This window comes from Haplochromis burtoni, unplaced genomic scaffold, assembly GCF_018398535.1.
Source record: "Haplochromis burtoni strain Fernald_Lab_line unplaced genomic scaffold, NCSU_Asbu1 Contig_31, whole genome shotgun sequence".
Taxonomy (NCBI): Eukaryota; Metazoa; Chordata; class Actinopteri; order Cichliformes; family Cichlidae; genus Haplochromis; species Haplochromis burtoni.
This window is the reverse complement of record NW_024582392.1, coordinates 1,337,878-1,357,692: the sequence shown is the minus strand read 5'-3', so window position 1 is coordinate 1,357,692 and position 19,815 is coordinate 1,337,878. Positions and strand designations below refer to the sequence as shown.

The window sequence follows — 19,815 nt, the reverse complement described above, 5'->3', positions numbered from 1 at the left end:
CAATAACTGTTTCTGATTATTTTAAATCTAACTACCTGGCAACCCACGCCAACAATATCGCAAACAAAGTTTGCATATCTGTTGAAGACATCCTGCAGTAAATGCAGTTTGTCAGTGTTGTCACACATCTGAGATATTTTCCGCCTCGTAGTCGTGCTGGAAAATGTGCATTTTGGGAGAGACGCGGCAGATGTGCTCCGAGTTAAATATGAATAGGACATAACAGCCCTGTCCAGGCACTTATGCATTTCATGTGGTTAATATTTCTGTTCTGAATAAAGGGGCACTCCATGAGGGGATGACTGAAGCCGAGCACTCAGAAGTCCCACACTGGGCAGCCCATAGAATGTCTTCGTCTTCTCTGCCTTCTGAAAGTACGACTTTTTTATTATCAATATTTCACAAGTGCCTCAAGAGAAACCCGGGAGATGAACTGCTTGCTAGCTAATGGATGGAGATGGAGATGGGATTCGGACTTTCAAAACAAACATCGAGCACAGGGCCTGGCGAACAAGAGCCTGTACACACACACACACACACAGACTCAAGAGCCCCTATGTGCTGTGACCTTGATCTACCGCAAGAGAAATGTTTTGATTGGCCAGCCGAGGTCTGTGATGGCCTCCGAAACACCCTTGATGCTAAGGGAGAGAGTTGTCAAGAGCACAGAGGTATGTTTTATTTATAGTCTTATATATAGTATTCACAGTGAAGGAGAACACCAATGGCTTTGACAAGCAGCCAGTTGATGTCATCTCTCTTCAAAGTCATCACTAAAGCTGAAAGTATAGCAAGAATGTTCACCAAAGTGGGGAGAACAGTATTTTCCAGTCTGGTGGTGGTTAAAGGAAAATTGTTCACTCCTTGATCAGACCATAATTTACGGTGCAGGCCATTTTCTGCACATCTCCTGTGCCTAGAAATTTACTGCCCTCTTAGTAAAATAATTGTGCATTTGACAAAGAAGGGATAAACACTGGGTTCCTGGAAATACGACAAAGCTATACCGACTTTAATGTGAATGTTTGTCCTCATCTTAGTATTTGAGGATGAAATTGACAGAGATTAACAGCTGCCCTTCCTGCTGTTGTATGCCTTTCTATCAGATGACCCGAGTAGCAGACATCCTGAGGCACCAATTAACCTTCTAGAGGGGATCATTCCAAGATACCCACATGTCTAACTCCGCTTCTCCCACCATTTGTAACTGTGCTTTGCCAGCTCTTGATCTACCACAGAACTGCTGCCATGCCAAGCTGCATTACTCTTTAATCCAAGAGCACACTCAAGGACAATGTGAAAACAACCAAACACCTACAAGAGTGATCATTGTATTGTGACATGTTTGTCAAGTGATACGCTTCATAAAGCAGCACTGTTCAAAGCATAAGCACTAAGTTGTGTATCATCTTGTAAAACAATAGTGAACAGCTATTTCTAGTTCTTGGGCACAGTTCTTGTTTTTTCATAAATCAGAAAGAATAAGAAATGCTGGCTTTGAAAATGTTGTCTCGGAGTCCGAACGAGGCAACTCGTAGCCCAGCTAGCCTTAGAAAACAAGAGGCTGGCATGCCTTGCTTGAGATTTAGCATGTCATAAACTGCTGTAAAGCCTCCAATCTGTGTCACTACAAATTTATATCTTCAGACAGAGATATGCAAAGGTCAAAAAACCTGAGGTGTCCATCATAAATCAGACGGTTGAAGTGTTTATAACCTTTATCCGTTAGAACAGACTCTTGGCATAGCGAGGCTGGGATTTACAGAAGCGGCAGCCTGTTTCTGAGCCAAAAGCTTTTTCCCCATACATCCAGAGAAAAACAGCTAACTGCACAGAAAATAATAGATTATATTTACTGCTACCTTCATGGTGGCATGCTGTCCAACAGGGCCGGTGTTAAAAGCGTACATGAGATTATATTTACAACTCAACTTTTCAGCATTAGTATCTTCATCGAGCGAAATCCCCTCTCCCAGAGGAAGTGAGTCTATTCAAAATGCGTCAGTCATTGTAGAAATGTATGTGACAGCTGTAAAAGGGCATTCTGTTTCCGATATTAACATGCCAGGAGAAACTTTTGTAATGGTGAGAACATCAACATTTATCCCTTGGAAGGTCAACATTTCCTTCATTAATCTGACAAGCCACAGAGAGTTAGCAGCCCGAGGAGCTTAGCTAATGGACAGCTGCAATACCCATCGCAGGACTTTGTGAGTATCCGAGGTAACACTATCTTCAGAGAAGATTGGGTAATTCATAGGTGCCAGTGACAGGTCTGCACGTCTGCGCCACTTTCCCCAGTGCTCCCCGGTTGTCTCAAGCTACAGTTTTTGCTGCTCGCAAATCAATATCTCTTTTTACTTCTCATTGATTGCATAGCGGTGGGACCAACCTAAGCAGGACTGTTATGACATTTCTAGATTTCCCCCTGTCCTTGGAACAATCAATTACACGCGCATGGCAATCAAAACCTCTTTGCAAAATGAACCTGCTCCATGACATTTTCATCTCCCGGATTTATGCCACGTGAAGAGAAAAAAAAAGGGAAGAGAGAGAAGGAGATAGAGAGAGGCCTGCTGGACCGGCAGAGCACACAGTAACAACGCAGGTCAGGACTGAAGCTTCTCTCCGGGTCGTCTGTAAATGTAGTACTATGTATCTGTTTCCACTTTGTGCTTTCACTCACATCTAAGCAATGTACCCAGTTAACTGTAGCTTTACGTGGCGCAGCACTTAGTCACCGTCTGCTCATCTGTTGTTATAAATAGGTGGGAAATGTCACTCAGAAAGTACTTGCTGTACAAAACATAATTGCAAACAAAGTTGTGAAGTTTTTTCCTCTTTGTCAATGTTGGAAACAGCATGATGTGTTTATAAAAGTCACCACGATGCGATTTCTTCAGTGAGCTATCATTAGAATGAGACGCGCACATGCCACAAGGTTTAATATTTGACAGTGATATCTGACAAACTCGGTGAGAAGTGCACGTCAAGATCAAACAGATACATTGTCAGACATCCTGATGATAGTCCTGATGACACATCTGAAGTTAATTCTGAACTGAATCACATGAGAAACGGCGAAGACCTAATTCTGAGCCCCGAAGCCATCTGTAAAGATCTGTAAACACCTCTCTCTTCATTGTTCCCTGTCAGGAAACAGTCTCCCCGAGCCCAAGGACACTGCAGAGTAAAGAGAGAACAATCACACGCAGCCTGCTCCCTTTGACAAAATTTGTCTGGAGGTTAATTGATATCACAGAATGAAACAGTTTTTGAGTTGCTTTTAAATCAGAATGTGTCATTAGATCCTGTCTGACCTATTATTTAGTTTGAGCACTTTTGTGTTAAATGATTCCAACGATGCAGTTAACAGACTTGGAAACTGTGCAGACAGACTGAGTCTTTATCGTGTTGTATTTAGCTGCAAACAGTTATTAAGAATACTGCAAAAAATATATAAAAGACTAGATAATGTGAAGTGGCTTTAAAAGCAGCCACGAGTCCCTGCAAAGTAGTTTTGCTGGATCTTTCTCAGGCTTTGTCTAGAAATCCATGAGACAGAAACACTGTTGTTAATTTTTGTATGCATGAAGGAGATGTAACTTAAAGCGCATTACGTACTTGACTAAACACAAGCTATTCATGCAGATAAATGCCTTGCTTTCATCCACCCTCAACTTTAATATTTAATAGTCTAATATAATCAAATAAAAACTGGAAGCTCAAAAAAGACACGGACAACTTGAGGACAGATTGTGAACACAACAAATGGCACAATGTGCTCAGATGGACCCGGAGCCAGATTAATATGATAGGATCGCAAATATGACACCATATCCTGCCATCTGGCTGTTCATTTGGGCAAAAATGATCACAATAATTATGGCAATTAATCAAAAATGTTTTCACAACCAACATTCTGTTAACTAAAAACACAGAGAACTTTGGAATGCACAATCGCTAATAAACACACACACACTCACGCGCACAAGTCGCACAGCTTTCGAGCATGTTTAGTTTGAGTTATGGGACATTTTTATGTAATGACACAAATGTGGGAGTTAGTAAAAGTCTGTTCCTGCATGTTGCATGGATGCTAATCATGGTATTTACTGAGCCACATCAGATTGCAATGTCTAACTCCAGGAGCCCCTTCTCAACATGAAGTCACTGCTCCTTTTGATGCCTACTAGAAGCTTCTGCTCTGAGATGCATCAGTCGGCCGGCTGCCTAATTGGAAGTGAGCGGTGGGAGAGCATTGCAATCTGCACTCCAGCACCCAAGTCATCGCTTTGAACGTGCCACAGCCGCCACATTATATGATGCTGCCTGGTGTTGCGTCTCACCAAAGGGTCCCCTGTCAGCACCAGAGGAGACAATTATACATATAATGTTTCCTTCCTGTCTCGTAGGATTTTTTAAACACTGACGGCACAAAGCCAGGTGCTGTATGCGCATATGATAACAACTGGAATTTTGAATGTGTCAGGCAGCCTGAATTTTGGAAATAGTTTTCAGCCTCTTCAATATTACCAGTTCTAATGCACTGCTAATAAGCATTGATCCGAATCTGTTTAACACAGCTTTCCACTGGTCTCTGGTTCAGTATGAGCTGTACTCACACTGTGTATCTAAATGCATTTAAGAATAATCCAAAAACATATAAATCTCTAATGCTGACCTTTCTATTTTTCACATATGTCGTATTTTGTAGCACAGCATCGATACATTTTCTTAAGTAAATTATGTGAACGGTTCTTCCTCCACTAAAACGACTGAATTTCATTAAAACGAGGGGGCAGATTTTTAAAAATCCATAACATTTACTTGGCTAGCTGTAATTAAGAAGAGCTGGAAAAAAAAAGCGAGTTAATGCTTTAAATTACTGGCTGCTGAATAAACCGTAATGAGGTATTTTGTGTAGCTAGCAGCACAACCAGAATCCGCAGTCTCTCGCTAACAGGTATATATAAAAAATTCAAGAACATGTATAAGCTTACAACTGAAGAGGCTTAAAAGCCTCTGCCTATATTTGCCAGATTATGGATGATCTTTTCTGCCCTAACTGATAAAGTTCCAGTTGGTGGAGCAGAAGCGGGGCTGCTTCAGCTCCAGTGTGTTTTCCACTAGCGGGAGGGGAGCAGCCTCGCGCCGCTCTGTCACTTGGTTTCTGAAGAGCCCGTGACACGGCTCTCCAGGAGCGACATGATGAGGTCTGATGGTTCCTTTCTGCAGAATAGCAGTTTACCCCTCATTCACCCTTATCAGAGAGTGAACCCATCATCTTACAGTACGCCACTCAAACCGCTTCGCATATTGGAGCTGACCAGTCGAGCAAACAGGGCGGTACTAATAAAAGACCATCTTGCTTCGGTTCAAATTTCCCTGATTGAATGTCAGTCAGGAATGTTTGCGTGGCAGCGGGGAGGAAAGTGGGCCATCGTTTAAAGGACCACTGCCTTGAACACATAAGGCCTTTGTTCGAGTTTTATGAGATACTGAGTGAAAGGTATGATGGCCTGCAGTCACCTAACGTGCTGTTTGTTTTTCATGCTCACTAGCCTGACTAAATAAAGAGGGTTTCAATTCCAATTCAATCATTTTCTGATGTTTTAGGAGCATTTTGTTATTTTGCATCTGAGTGGCGACATCCCGGATGCAATTATCCTTATTATTGAATTGAACTTTTATTTCCTTGTGATCGTGTTATTTCATAATATAATACTAGAGCATCAAAAACCAGTGGCAAGTCTTTTTGGACGCTGTTCCATTTAGTTTTCCCTCGAGAGCAGTAGATGCATATACAGCGCATACAGTCCCCGCATCATAAACTTTGCATGAACCCTAAACACTGGCCCTCCCAAACAGCAACAGCCCTCCATCAAGGTCAGGCCTTGATGAATCTGATAGTGCAGCTGGAAGAGACTGTGTGTATTCTATTAAAACAATCTGCATTTCACTAACTCCTCCCGCCCGCTCTGTCCCTGTATAGATCTTTCATTAGATTCTGGATGGGCTCCAGCCAAAGCTTTTCTTGTACAAGCAGTTTTATGCCGTTTTCAGCAAAGGGAGGCATTTTTTTACATTCCAAGTTCATTAATAGTAGATTGCCACTTTTTCCCTTCATTAAATACAATGAGGCTACAGAGTGAATTTGCAGCTGAAGCATGGTACTGTCAGTTTCTAGTGGGACCAAAGGCTGCTTCATGGCAAGCATAAAGGGAGAGAAGCAAGGCAGCCAAACCTGGAGCTCCGTGGGACAAGACAAGCAGCAGTAAGAGAGGCAGAAATGCTTCAAAACAGCCCGCTCCCTCCTATTCAGATTCATTTTAATGGCAAATTTGTTGTCAAGTGTCCTCCACAAAATGATTAGGGCCCGCTGTTTTCTGAAAAGTGCAAACTTCTGGATTTGCCTGGTGCGCATTGTCACTTTGACAGCCCATTCGGAGAACAATGGCTGCCCAAATAGTGAAATGTGTTGGCACCCAATAGTTGAAAGTTTCCCCTCAAAACAGGCTTTCTGCTGTTTGTGGGTATTCTGCTGTGTTGATATCTAGATGTTGATTAGAATGAAAAAAGAAGCCAGTGAATTGGGCTCCCCAGAGCAGGCACATCAACCATTGTAAGAGATTGACAGTCACTCCATTGAGCCAATTATTTCTGTTCATAAGACCTGTTTCTATAAAAACTGGTTAAAGACTACAGTCATTGTGAGAGTGTCTGAATTAAGCTACTGGTAGAATTTACAGAAAACCAACAGCATTTTAATAGCTGGACTAGGGGTGCTTTTACTGCACGAAATAATTACAGACATAATATTGTTTCCATTAACTGTTAGACTTTTCCGAATGAAAGCATAAATGGCAAATTCATCCACGATGAAGGAAACATAATAAAGCCAGGCGCAGCGCCCTATACGTGCGCGAAATACGTTCATTGATAAAACACTCCAAACATATCAAAGCTGTTCAAATATTGCCACTGGAAAAGTCGGTGCAACAAAAATATTTTCTCTGCGCTATATCCTCATTTAGCCTACGAGTCAGCGGCATGACATTTCTAAGGTGTTCGGCTATAATGGAGGAGGAGTAGGTGCCGACTGCAAGACGAGTGCAGAGCCTTTTTATTCATTGCATGGGAGAAAGTGGTTAATTTATTGAAAAGAAGGTAGGCGGACGAAGCAGCGGCACGGAACTGATACCCTGCGTGGCTGTAGGTTGTGCACCGAGGGGGGAGGAGAAAGGAGTGGGAAAAGGGGGAGAAAAAAAAGGAGGTTGAGGGAGGCGGAGACCAGAGCGACAGAGGAACGGTTAATGGAAATGAGTGACAGGCTTTCAGAATGATTTACAACGGGTGGCGCTGCGGCAGAGCCAGCGCTTGATGGATGATCCTGAAAGACGGAGACGAACCATAAATCATGTCTTTGAATCATTGACAGAGATAAAGGAGGGGGAGAAAAAGCAATGGCATTGACGTTCATTCTTCCAATAATGTACATTGACGAGTTACACTACGGAGCCTTAATTAAAAAGTGAACACGGGTCTTCTCCCTCTCTCAGCTCCCCCTCACCCAGCCTCCCCCCGGCTATGCTCCTCTACCCCTCTTTTCTCTATTGCGATATCAATGGTAATTAAAGATGCAGCATCCCCGGCCCCCGTCCCATAGCCACTTCCTCCAGCTTCCCACAGCAGCCAGATTAGATAAGTGCTCTGCTAAAAGATAATGTCACCCCTCAACAAATATCAATATGTGTCTGGCCCATTTGTTTCTACATCTGTAAACACACACTGAGATGAGGGGGATGTGGGGGAGAAAGAGGGTTCTTATCCGGCGCCCCCACCAAACAGCCGTGTTTCTTAAAAATGGACAAAAGCTAACCACCAGTAATTGCATACACTGCTACTGTGTCGGTTTTAGCGTATAAAAGTCTTATTACCCAAAAACACTGAATCCATCTTCCCAGCATCCCACTCTTAAACATTGTGTAGCTCTGTCTTGAGTGCAGATGGCACTTTGATAAGCAGGAGGAGCCCTGTAAGAGCAGAGAGCCTGAATGAGTGGCATTCCACATCAGCTGAGCTCCCTTAAAGTGCACACAATAGAGCAATGAGGTGAAAGTAATCCTAAACATCTGTCTTATGTGTTCTACACGCACTGGCTGTTTGTTCAAGTTCTAGGAAAGACATTAGCGAGGGGGGCAGAGAGAGAGCGAGAGACGGAGAGAGAGGAGGATATATCAATTCATGCACTAGTTCTCCAAAGGGATTAAGCCGGGCCCCTGTTGTCTGTCCTCTCGCTGCTCTGGCAAACAAAATGGAGAAGACTGCCCCACTAATGCAAATACCCTCTTTCGTGACATACTGTAGCGAGCATGCGCCTGCTACAAATTAATACTTACAACTACACCATAACGCCGCGATCGTCGTTAATTATTCAGGCTTATTATAACCCAGTTTAGGTTAGCGCATTGTAAAGCTGCTAATAATCACGAGTGTTTCTGAGGCAGTGTGAGAAGAGACGGCGCGGCTGGCCTAGTCCGCTGTCCCCAGATCAGGGGGCAGCCGGTCAGCCCAGTGCATATAGGGATATTCAGCAGCAAACACTGAAAGACACACAAAGCTGTCACTCTCTCCCTCTCTATCCCCGTCCTGCTGTGAGAAGACATTTTGGCAAGCCAAAATGGAAATGAATACACAATGGTCATCTAACATTGAAAAGCTGTGGCAATAATATTGGTCCAGCAGAAAAGGGTGCCCTGCCCAGTGCGCTCGAGTGCACGTGTTCATGTATATGCGCACATTTATGAATGATTCATGCAGCGGCTCAACACAAAAGCTCGCGCTCCGGCTTCGCACGATTTGAGAATCATTTTCATTTGAAGGCTTGAGATTGTTCATATCATGTTTGATCGCATCCCTGCATCAAAACACAGTTTGATGGACAAGAGAAATAATTACTTGTCATTCACGTGTCGGGGGTTTCTCTTCTCCCCTCTTTTGTTGCTGTTAAACATGTTCCTCTGTTAAACACTTTTTCCTCCACCAAACTCCAAAACAGTCTGACTCAACTTTCAAGTTGCGCTCCGAAATGGAAATGAAACAATTTCATTACATTTACAAAAGAAGAAAATAAATCTCCACTTTTCTGAAAACTGACTGTTCGGCTGAATGAATCAAATGGATTGAGCATAATGAACTTCTTGGAGTCTGTGTCATTAATGGCCGATAGCTCTCTCTGATCTTAAACGGTCTTAAAAGATGATCCATACAGTAATGAAGCCAGCTCTGCTGCTGGCCTGCTGCCTAAAATGGGACATAATCAAAGTCGCAGGGGATAAGCTGGGGCTACTGTTACCACATAACATCCCTCCTCGTCCCCATTGTATGTTTTTTTAAAGACTGAGATCTGTTTGTCATTACACTGTAAATTCTGAATAGTAAATATTCAAATTCATTGCATGTGTTTCAAGGCCGGCAGCTGGGACTAGAGAGCAGCAGGAAGGCTTATAACCTACTGGGTCTTTTGGAAAAGCAGCATGCACTGTCCAAGGCCCAGCCTCCTCCTGACTCTTCTGCCTGGACCACCCTGCTCGCTGCGTTACACTACATGACAGGACGATGCTGCTCAGTCCTTGGACCCATCGCATTGTTTTTCTTGGACCATAGTGAAAGCAAATAGCAGCTAAAGGGCCCCGGCGCTCGCAGTAAAAACCAAAAACCCATGCAGTCATTCATCAAAGCCCAGACAACTCGCTGCTCCCCCACCAACTACCAACCCCCCCAAGGCACGACCATCTCCCCCCACTCTGGGTTTTAACTAGGACTCCAAATAATTCCAGAAATGACAAATGATACTTATATCTCTGGCCTGTGCCGAATCAATAAGCATGCAGAACAACTATCCATCTTGAGAGGTATCGACATACGCGGCTCGACATCGGCTGAGAAGCGCTTGGTGGCTTTATCCGGGATTGGAATGGGAGGGACGGAGGAAAGCGGCACGCTCGTTTTTAAATTACAATAAACCACCCACCACTGTTAACAATCAAAAATCTATTAGAGGAAGCGCAGCATGCGGAGATCTCTTCGAAAATCACCAAGAAGGAGGATACGTCCTAACGGTGACCGTTTGTGAAAATATGCATGACCTTGTGAACTGGGACGAGGGTTATTCTGACAGGCACACCTGCACATGTTTACATGGCGCTTGTGTGCTGGGTATGAGCTGATGGGTGGCGATACGGCCCCTTTCTGGTCCCCCGGCTGGATCGGAGCAGCTGACAGATAGCACTTCAGAGCAGCTTTAGCTGCAGCTCCCCTTGAGGGGCTGTGATTGATGACTTGCACTGCCACCTAGATCCATTTTCTCCTCCAATCTGACTCCTCACAGGTAAAGTGGAGGCCTGCTTCTCTCTCACTCAGTCTCCCTCTCCTTCTCTCTCGAGATGAGTGGGCTCATTTTCGCAAAGGAGTTTACCAACAGAGCGATTAGAAAACATCTACTTTGAAGAAATTAAAAACAGAATTGTACAGAGGAAATAATTTGAGCTAAATGCCTCGCAAAGTCATTTTGATCCTGCACATTAGAGATCAGAAAAGTTAAGGGGAAAAAAAGAAAAACTATGAGATGTTTGCAGGCATAATGTCATTAGCAGGGGAAATGTTAAGACCCAGGACCCCTGCAGGTCTGAAGGCATTTAAGAACAGTTAGCTTAGCCATCTGGTAGACAATTACACAGGAACAAACACACCGCCTCAGCAAATAAAGCTTGGCTCATCAATCACAAGAATGGCCAGAACTTGGCCTGTTATTCCCTCTGATTTAATAACCCGGTGAACTGCAGTGCTATCCAGCACCAGTCTTCAAGTCAACTGAACAACATTTCAACATGAACCAACAGCAGTAGGTCGTGAAAAAGCTTCAATTGGAAGTGCGAGCAACCTCGCAGAGGTGGCAAATTATTAATTTCATTTTAAATTTGCAATTAAAAATGTAGAAATATTTCAGAGCTTGGAATGTAAGGAAACTAAAAAAAAAATGAAATTATGTCTCATTTCTAATTTGCACCGGGCTCTGAATATAAACGGGAGTGAAAAAGAAGTGCAAGGTTAAAAGTAAAAACATTTAAAACTGTCGCTGTTTCCAGTTTGAAGTAGTTTACTTAATTAACATTTGCCCCATGCTTTTAATTGCAATCACGCTCCCCCGTGGGACCTGCATGTGGATTGTGTGGTAATTGCAGTTGTTGATATGAGATGGTGACACAATGTCAAGTCTATTTCTGAAAATTACCGAACAAAAAGGAGGATGATCAGGAATGCACAGCCACTAAATAAACCCCTAAATTCACTAACGAGGGGATTTTATCAACTTGAGACACAACGGTGAGGAACTACTGACCCAGAAGAAGGATTCAAAAACAGACGAGCGCTGTGCTGGTCTGTGCTCCACTGTGGTGAATGAAAGAGATCCCCAAGCATAAAAAGGCTAAGAATGCGCCTGAATTTCACCTGGATGCGGGTCAGTCTTTGTCAGTTTCACCAGGGTGTTTTCTGAGCCAAGAACATATTCATCTGTGTTTCTGGGTTGTGGCCTAGACGGCCTGTGTGGGAGAAAATAAGTAGGCCACCGCTGCGGTCTCCGATTCTCCTCAGTACACGCGTCACCTGCCAGCTCATGTGGCCCAGCTGAGATGTGAACAGGTCTGGCAAGAACCAAATGTTTTCATTTACCTCAGGGGCATCTACACTCTTCTTTAGCAGGCGGTGGCAGGCTAACATGTCAAGATATTGGCCCGGGACTCAAGGCCTCTGGGAGAGGTCATGCACTCAGAGCTTGGGTTCAGAAAACATCAAAATATTACCCTCCGCAAGGCGGAAGGCAGTCCAGACCTCTGCATTGAATAAAGCTGCAGCTTTAAAGGTAAAGATTACAAAATAGCATCGATATCAGAGGTGTTTTTCAATGGAGTTTATCTTTATCTACACAAAGACAGACCAAAGGCAGCTTTGAATCGTTTTGTTTTATAGCAGATACCAACACCTCGAAACCTGAAAATGTACTTCATTACACCTCTACACTCAGATTTGATATGTGTTCACGTTGTTTGATGGATCCACATTCTACTGGGCAGCAGGGGGTGGCGGTGCTTCTCAGGCTAACCTCAACACGTCTATTTCTAGCTGAGGACTTGCTGACAGCACATTTAACTTTGTGATCTGCACATGAGAGACAGCTAACAGTTGCTGACAGCTGAAACACACCAAGAACCATTTCCCTATACAATACCTTATTGACACTTTTCATGTGATGAGGACTTCAACTAACTTTCAGAACAAAACAAAAAAAACCAAGAATGGTGGGTGCAAAAATATCATAAAGGAGAGGTTGATTTCTGGGCAGCTTATGGAAACCAGTAGCTCCTTTGGGGAGGGATGGGGGCAGCGGCTGTCTATAGAAGCCTGATTTATGATCTGCTCAGTTTTGCATGTGTGTTCACAGGTTTCTGGGAGTTACACTCAATTAGAGCAGCAGGGGTTGGGAGTATGTTTTTCAGAGGATAAGTTAAAGCTTGACACGTTTATTTCTGCCAGTGCAGCTGAAGAGCTGGTGACAGCCTTATCAAAAGTCGTTTTCTTTGATCACCCAGCTCAAAATGTGGGAAATAGTAACCGTCCCTGACAAGTGAAGAGAAAAGTCCAAAGGAACACAAAATGTTTATAAAGCACAATCTTAAATACCAGTCAACAGAACCTGAAGGAGGAAGAAAATAACTGTATGGTGAAGATGAAAATGTCATCACTTAGCAGGACAACAAGAAGCTGACAAATGCAGTGCTAATCAAATTTGTAAATTCAAATTAGCTTAAATATAATTCTTGCAAAGTGGGAGCACGAAGCTGCATCAAACCAAAGACTGAAGAGTGACTTAATGGATTCAGCAGGACAAAATCCCCAATTACAAGTTAAATGCCATGTCCCTTCACAATTTATATAAAACCAGTAAATCTTATTTTTGAGACTTTTAATGACTGAGCCAGCCAGTGAAACAGGGGAACAAAGTAGCTGTGCAAAGGAGTTACTCATATCCCTGTTGAAAAACTCCTCCGTTTAATGATTCACCGCTAAGGAGAGTCCACACACTTCCAGAAGAATTCAAATCCCTTTTCCCACAGCCTCTTTCAGTCCGTATGATAAATGACACCCGTCATTCCGCCGTTGCCAAACAGCACAGAGGGGAATTGTACTGATATATGATTCACAAGAACAGGAAATAAACTCTGCCTTTCTCTGTAGCTCTCCCTCTTGCCAAGTAGGACGGACCTGGACAGTGTCAAGGATCTCATGGTGGAGGCAGTGGGAAGGCTGACGGCACTGAAACCCAAAAAGGGAATAGACAGTGGGTTTCCAAAATGAACTCTCCCCTCTCTCAAAAACGCTGGAGCTTCTGATGACTGATGAAAGGCACATGAGCCACGGCATTGAAATAACAGCGGCATCTATGGGAACCAGCTTCCATATATGTGTACATATATAGAAATTAAACAGAGGGCACATTAAAGTCTGCAATTACCAAAGAGGGGAAAAATATAGAGTGAGCAACCTCCTTCTGCCCCCAATTACAATACAGCAAGTGAGGCTAATTACTGCGCCTTGATTATTTCAGATTTCTGAGTGAGCGAGGATGACAACGGCTTAGAGAGATGGGGTGCAAGTTCAGATAAGGCTGCTGTACATGTATATATAAATATAAGATACATCATATAGATAGATTACTTTAAAACTAAAAACATTAGGCTAATTAAATACTTTCCACTGCCTGTTCCGGTAATAGCGAATGAAGCTGTTACACCAAGTTAGTGTTCTTCTGTCAGAGACAGAAGGAGAGGCACATCCTGCTGCTGTGCGGCTGCTCGCCTTCAGGCTAGTCCCTTCAGGCCAGCGCTCAGCAGTAGGCCTCCCACTTGGGCTCAGAGCGCAGGGATGTGCCCAGGGCCAGGACCAGCAGCACTCAATCACCCAGACAGCGACATCCTTTCGCCATCACCATCAGAGAGGCCCCATTGGGGTGGGTTGAGGGGGGGGGGCTGGGGTTGGGGGAGATATTTATGGGCAGAGCGTTCACACATACACACCCATGCAGCTGCGATTCCGCTGATATACTGTCGGCTGGACTGCGGGACGGAGCCATATAGTTCATCTCCTCCTCATTTTTAGCCCCTAACCAGACCCCTGTAAGTGCTCCTCTGAGCTTTACAGGTTGGGCCTGATGCACGAAGCAGACAACGGCCGCTACACTCTATGTAAATCAAGCCCTCCAATGTGCAACCGGAGTTAAAAGCCAGTTATCGGATCTCATTATAAGGCATTGCTTTGTTTTGAAAATGTGAACCAAATGACCGAAATAAGTTGCAGCAGGGAGGCAAAGCTATGCCCAAGCTGCAGGATTTTGGAACTATTTGTTACTGAAGACACTTTTGAGTGAAGCCCTATATGATGAGCAGCATATGTTTACCTAGGAGGTGCATTTTAATGCCTCTTTACCTTTGATTTCAGAGCAGAATAATTACAGAGGAAGCCATGTAAAACCCTGTGGCAGATTAGGGAAGTGAGTTGGAAATGGGTTCAAATTGTCGTTCCGAAGTAAAGAGGCTACTTTGCACCACAAGGGGTTCCTTTCCTCAGGCAGGCCAGGGGATTAAAAGAAGCCATAAAAGGTCTCTGTAATGGCATCAGTAATGTCTTGCTGCCATTAAAAACGGTGAGAAAAACATCTGCTTTGCATTTTTCACTCCCCTGCTACTCATTTGTCTTTCAAACTATCTGAGAGAGTGCCTCGGTTTCACCGTGCTCATATTTCTTCAGAATAAGGTTATTTTACTGACTTCATCCGACGAGTGTTTGCCTTAAATCAGGGCTCTATTTTCAAATGCCAAAACAACGGCAAACTGGCAGAGGTCACATGTTGTGAAAGATTGTGTTTTCTATACCATAAATTTGCAATCTGGCATCCCCAGATTGTGTCAATTTGATCGCAAACAGCAAGATTTTTAGCGCTGTAATGTTTGCTTTGTCTTCAACTTCAACCAAAAGACACATTTCAACACCGTCTTTATTCACACCCACATAATAGATCACATAATAGGAGCCAGATTATAGTAAACACCTTGATTGCTTTACGGCTAGCCCCTAACCATTAGCGATGCACTGTATCCTCCTTCACTGGGCTTCTGGGAAGCCTGGGCCCTGCAGTAATCTTTTCTCTGCTAACCCTTTAATAAACCATAGCCTGCTTCATTAGCTTCCCCTCACAGAGTGATTGATCGGTGCCAGTCACAGAAACCCCATCCCTGCTCTGCCTACCTCTCCCCAACCAACTAAATAAGGCACTTTTTTCAGTCAGCTACCACCCATCACACTATTAAAGGAGAGTATTCAGCGTGAGCCAAAGAGGGAGTGGCATCAGCCGCGGATGGCAATGCAACAGTGTTCCTTTTGTTCAAAGGCTGGGTCAAAATCAATTTATGGGATGCACTATACTGGGCTCAGTATATTAGATTCTTATGGGTTCAGGTTCTGTCTCCACACGTGAAACGAAAAAAGGAAGAAGGAAGAAAAGAGATTCGGTGAATTTTCAACAATGAGCTGTTCACATTACACTGACAAAATACATTAAGAATGCAGCCTGATGGAGGGGGAAAAAATTAAATGGGATTAAAGGTGCAGTTTATAGACAGAATGACTCATTATTTTGTCTATTGCTTAACAAGTCTCACATTATTTAATTACATTCAGTGTGATTCTATTTCACTCACTTCAAGAAGTCATTTTTAGGATAAATATAGAGACGGAACACTGAAAATCACATCTATCAGACAAGTTTGAACAAAATTTGATCACGTCCTTAAATTACACATTAGATCACATATTATATCACTTGAGAAGGAAATCAGTAAAGTGAGCCCTTAATGGCAACATAAGAAACTGCACTTGAATACTAATTCAAAGCAAATTGTCCATCTGATAAAACGCACCACACACCACATGCTTATCCAGATAGCCACTGAGCAAGATCCATTTGCAAGAAGACAAACAATGCAACATTTATTGAGTTAGGATACAACTAAAGTAAATGTAAAACCCAACCAGAGGGAAGAAAAAACATGTAAGTGTATGATAAGAGCGGATAATAGAGCATTACTGTTATAATGACATATCATTTCCCTGCCCCCCCATTAGGAGCTGGACTCTGTTTTTTTCTTTTTGCTTTAGTAATACAGACAATGTATGTGCTTTGTGATCCCTCACCGCTCTACAGTGGAGGGATAGAGAGATACCGAGGTGCTAGATGCTGCTCAGCTGCAGTGATAAAGTCAGTAATATCACTATCTCGCCCTCCTCTCTCAAGAATTGCTATAAACCTATTTCGAAAATTGCACCCATATATTCAGCGAAGACAGTGAGCTCATCCCGGTGACAGTGCAAACTTTTAGGCTGAATTATGCCCGTGTCATTCAGAGGGGTTTATCAACGAGGGTCAATAACTCAGAGACCCAAATCTGAGATAGGCCAGCCCAGTGCCTCTTCCCCTAAACTACAGGCAGCTGGTGTGCTGCCACGGAACAGCCTGCTGCTATTGCTCAGGACACAAGATGGTGCCCAGTCGCACTACTACAGCACTGGAAGCTCTACAACTCCAGCACAAACAGACACGGGAACACAATGTGAAATACGGGGAGTCATTACAGCTGAGACAAAAAAAACTGTAACAGACTAAGGCTGCACGACGGTGAATCTATTTGTTAAACTGCTTTGGTTAAGTGATCAATTATTCAAAATTCAAATAGCATTAGAGTAACAGCTGCAAATCACAGCAGGGGGATTTTTTTTTAATGTTTTGCTTAACGAATCTATTAATATAATTATAGTTTTCTGATCATCAAATAATCAACTAATTGCAAAAAAAAATGTTTTTTTTTTCCAACTAATTCCAAGTAGCGTTAATAAGGCCTGTAATTTATTTAAATAAACAACAAACATATTGACTTTTTACATCCAATTTTCACATCTATATATAATTATTCACTAAGCGTAGCCTACACTCCGATAATGTTTAACTGGATTAACCAATTAAAGTAGTTTGGTGAAGTTTTGGAAGATGTGACACATACTTACATATATATGAGTTAATGAGCTGCTATTGTAGCTGGCAGCAGGAGCAAAATAAAAAAAGCACCGAACAGACTCGTGTGCAGACAATCAACGATCACACCAGGCTCACATGAAGTGTATGGATGTGTAATGTCACTTGACAGTTGACACATAAAAAAATTTAACTAACTCTGTTGCCTTTAGGCAAGAGAAAAAGAAATCAAGATCTTGGTAAATAAAATTTAAAAAATTTAACAGGTTCTGAGGCCTTTTTAAGGGAAATGAATAAATTGTTTCATAACCTGCAGACACCCTAATTCATAATGCACCGAATGTGTAAGGAAAATAAATCCAGGACTTGTTTTCTTGTTACAAACAGTCTGTGCAGTATGTGCCTTTCTTTTTATTTTCACAAGAAATGCAGATGTCGGTCATGAGACATGAGAAGCGTTTAACTTTGCTCTTTCTTAAATGACCTTAACAACCACAATGACTCAACGCTGACAAACACTGAAGATGCAGACAAACGTTTCTGCTTTTCTAAAGGAAATCTCGTGGCACATTTGCTCCAAACCTCGGCTTTATCACTACTATACTAAAACAGAAATACACAACGCCATTTTGCACCATCCTAGGCTCAAAACACATTTCACCCTGACACTTATCTGCAATTAGCCATGTTAGATGTTTGTCATGTGCAAACACTTAGCAGAATTTGACATTCATTTGATTCTAATGGGCTTTTCAGTAGGGGTTTCTGCCTGTAGGATGTTGCAGTGCAAAAGCCTGAATGTTTGCAAAAAAAAACATTTGTCACTTGAGGACAGAGTAAATTGGTAACATTTATTGTTAAAACAGACACTTTATATTTTCCTCAGTAGGATAGACTGGATTGCAGTGTTCTTTTAAATTGAGAGCTTTTCAGTAGGACTTTTTACCCCTGCTTTGTCTGTAGTCTGAAGGGTGATATCACCTGCAGCTGTTTACAATTAGCTGAATTGTGTCCCTTTGCAGCGCTTAAGTTTTACTCACCCTCTTTAAAAGCTGTATTTTCCAGATGGCCTAACATTAAGTTCCTTTATAGATATATATATATGTGTGTGTGTAATCCTGGAGCAACTTGACCTGCACAGCCTAGAGTAAGAATTTTATTAATGTAAAGAAATGTGGAAAAAGTTAACCCATTTAAAACAGTTTAATTGGCTCCGACCGCTCAAACACTCTTAACAAAAGCGCAGCCTCCGCAGCCACACAAAGTGTATTAACTTTCTGAAAAGGCATTATATAAATGCACAGGTGACACCACGTCCACCAAAATATAACCTGCACTCATGGTGAAAGAGGCACCGGCTGCAATACACAAACTACTTTGCTGCACCAGTCAGCATTAAAAGTGTGTTTGGGTCAGAGTGATACATGCCCACACTCTCTCTGCGTAGAGTTGAAGCTGCACCATAAAAGAAACCGAGGTCTATCAGACACCCACAGCCACAAGCTATTTTGCATCTTGCAGACCTCAGATGACAGACCGTTGCATGAGTTTCCACACGCTTACTGTAGAGAGGGATAATTCTGTTATCATATGTGGCCCAGATTTGAAGCCAAACAATACGGATGAAGTTCTGAGCGCTCTAAATTCACTAGTGAAAACCATCAAGTGCCATCTTTGAGAGTGAGCTGTCGCGGTGACGACACGAGACAAAACGGCAAGTCTTCAGATTCAATTTTGTAATAATAATTCTTTTTTTTCTTTTTTTTTTAAATGTCTGAAAACAGCTTTTCGTGATTAATAATTTATTACGGTCGACTTCCTGTGTTTGGTACAAATCTCAGATTTGTTATTAGGAGCTAGAATCTCACCTCGTATTTCAAGTAAAACACAGTGCTGTTTTTCTAATACCTGTTAATGTGCTTTACTGTTAAATACAGGGAAACACAAACACAGCATTCTGGGTGTAAGTATAAACTCCATGAATGGTGTGTGGGATGCTTGCGAACTGTATATACACACTGCTGCATACGCCTGTAGGGCAGGAGTGCATTCCAGTGTGTGGAGCGCTCTTTATCCAGCCAGAGGTGGAGATGATCCTCTCTCACAGTGGGACCTTTCCTTTGTGTACATGTGTGTTTAGGGTTGTCTCGGCAACTGAAAGCCCGCTCCTTCATTGGGCAAGGCCTCCCCACCCTGAGCACTGTTGTGCATAGCGGAGGGCAGGATCCTGCTAGTGGAGCTAATAGTCTACCTGAGGTTTAGTTAAGTAGGCGCATGTGTGTGTTGAGTATATATGGCATCATCAAAGCATGCCAATAATTACAGAGTTGGGTTATTACTGTACGCGACTGTTATTTTCATTAACATTCATTTCCTGTCTCCGGTAAGAGTAAATACCCACCCACCAGCTTAATCACAGGTTTATTTCAAACCAGTGCAGTTATCTCCATGATATCATCCAGCACTCATAACTTAGGAGTGAATGAAATGTTCATTTTATGAGAAACAGACCTATGGAAAAGACAGGTAAATACAGCTTACAGTGAAATTGGAGTAATTGAGCCTAACTACGAGCTAGATTTATAACAAAATGGATTATCGTACTGATGCGCACTAAAGTTTTAAGGAATCGTATTACAATAACATTAACAACCCTGGGACTTCCTTTT

At 42.7% G+C, this 19,815-nt stretch overlaps 1 protein-coding gene across 2 annotated transcripts in view; it reads right to left on the bottom strand.

Moving 5' to 3' along the window:
* Positions 1 to 19,815, bottom strand: part of LOC102300254 (teashirt homolog 2) — a 44,508-nt gene that overhangs the window by 9,504 nt on the left and 15,189 nt on the right. The gene's annotated exons all lie outside the window — the stretch shown is intronic.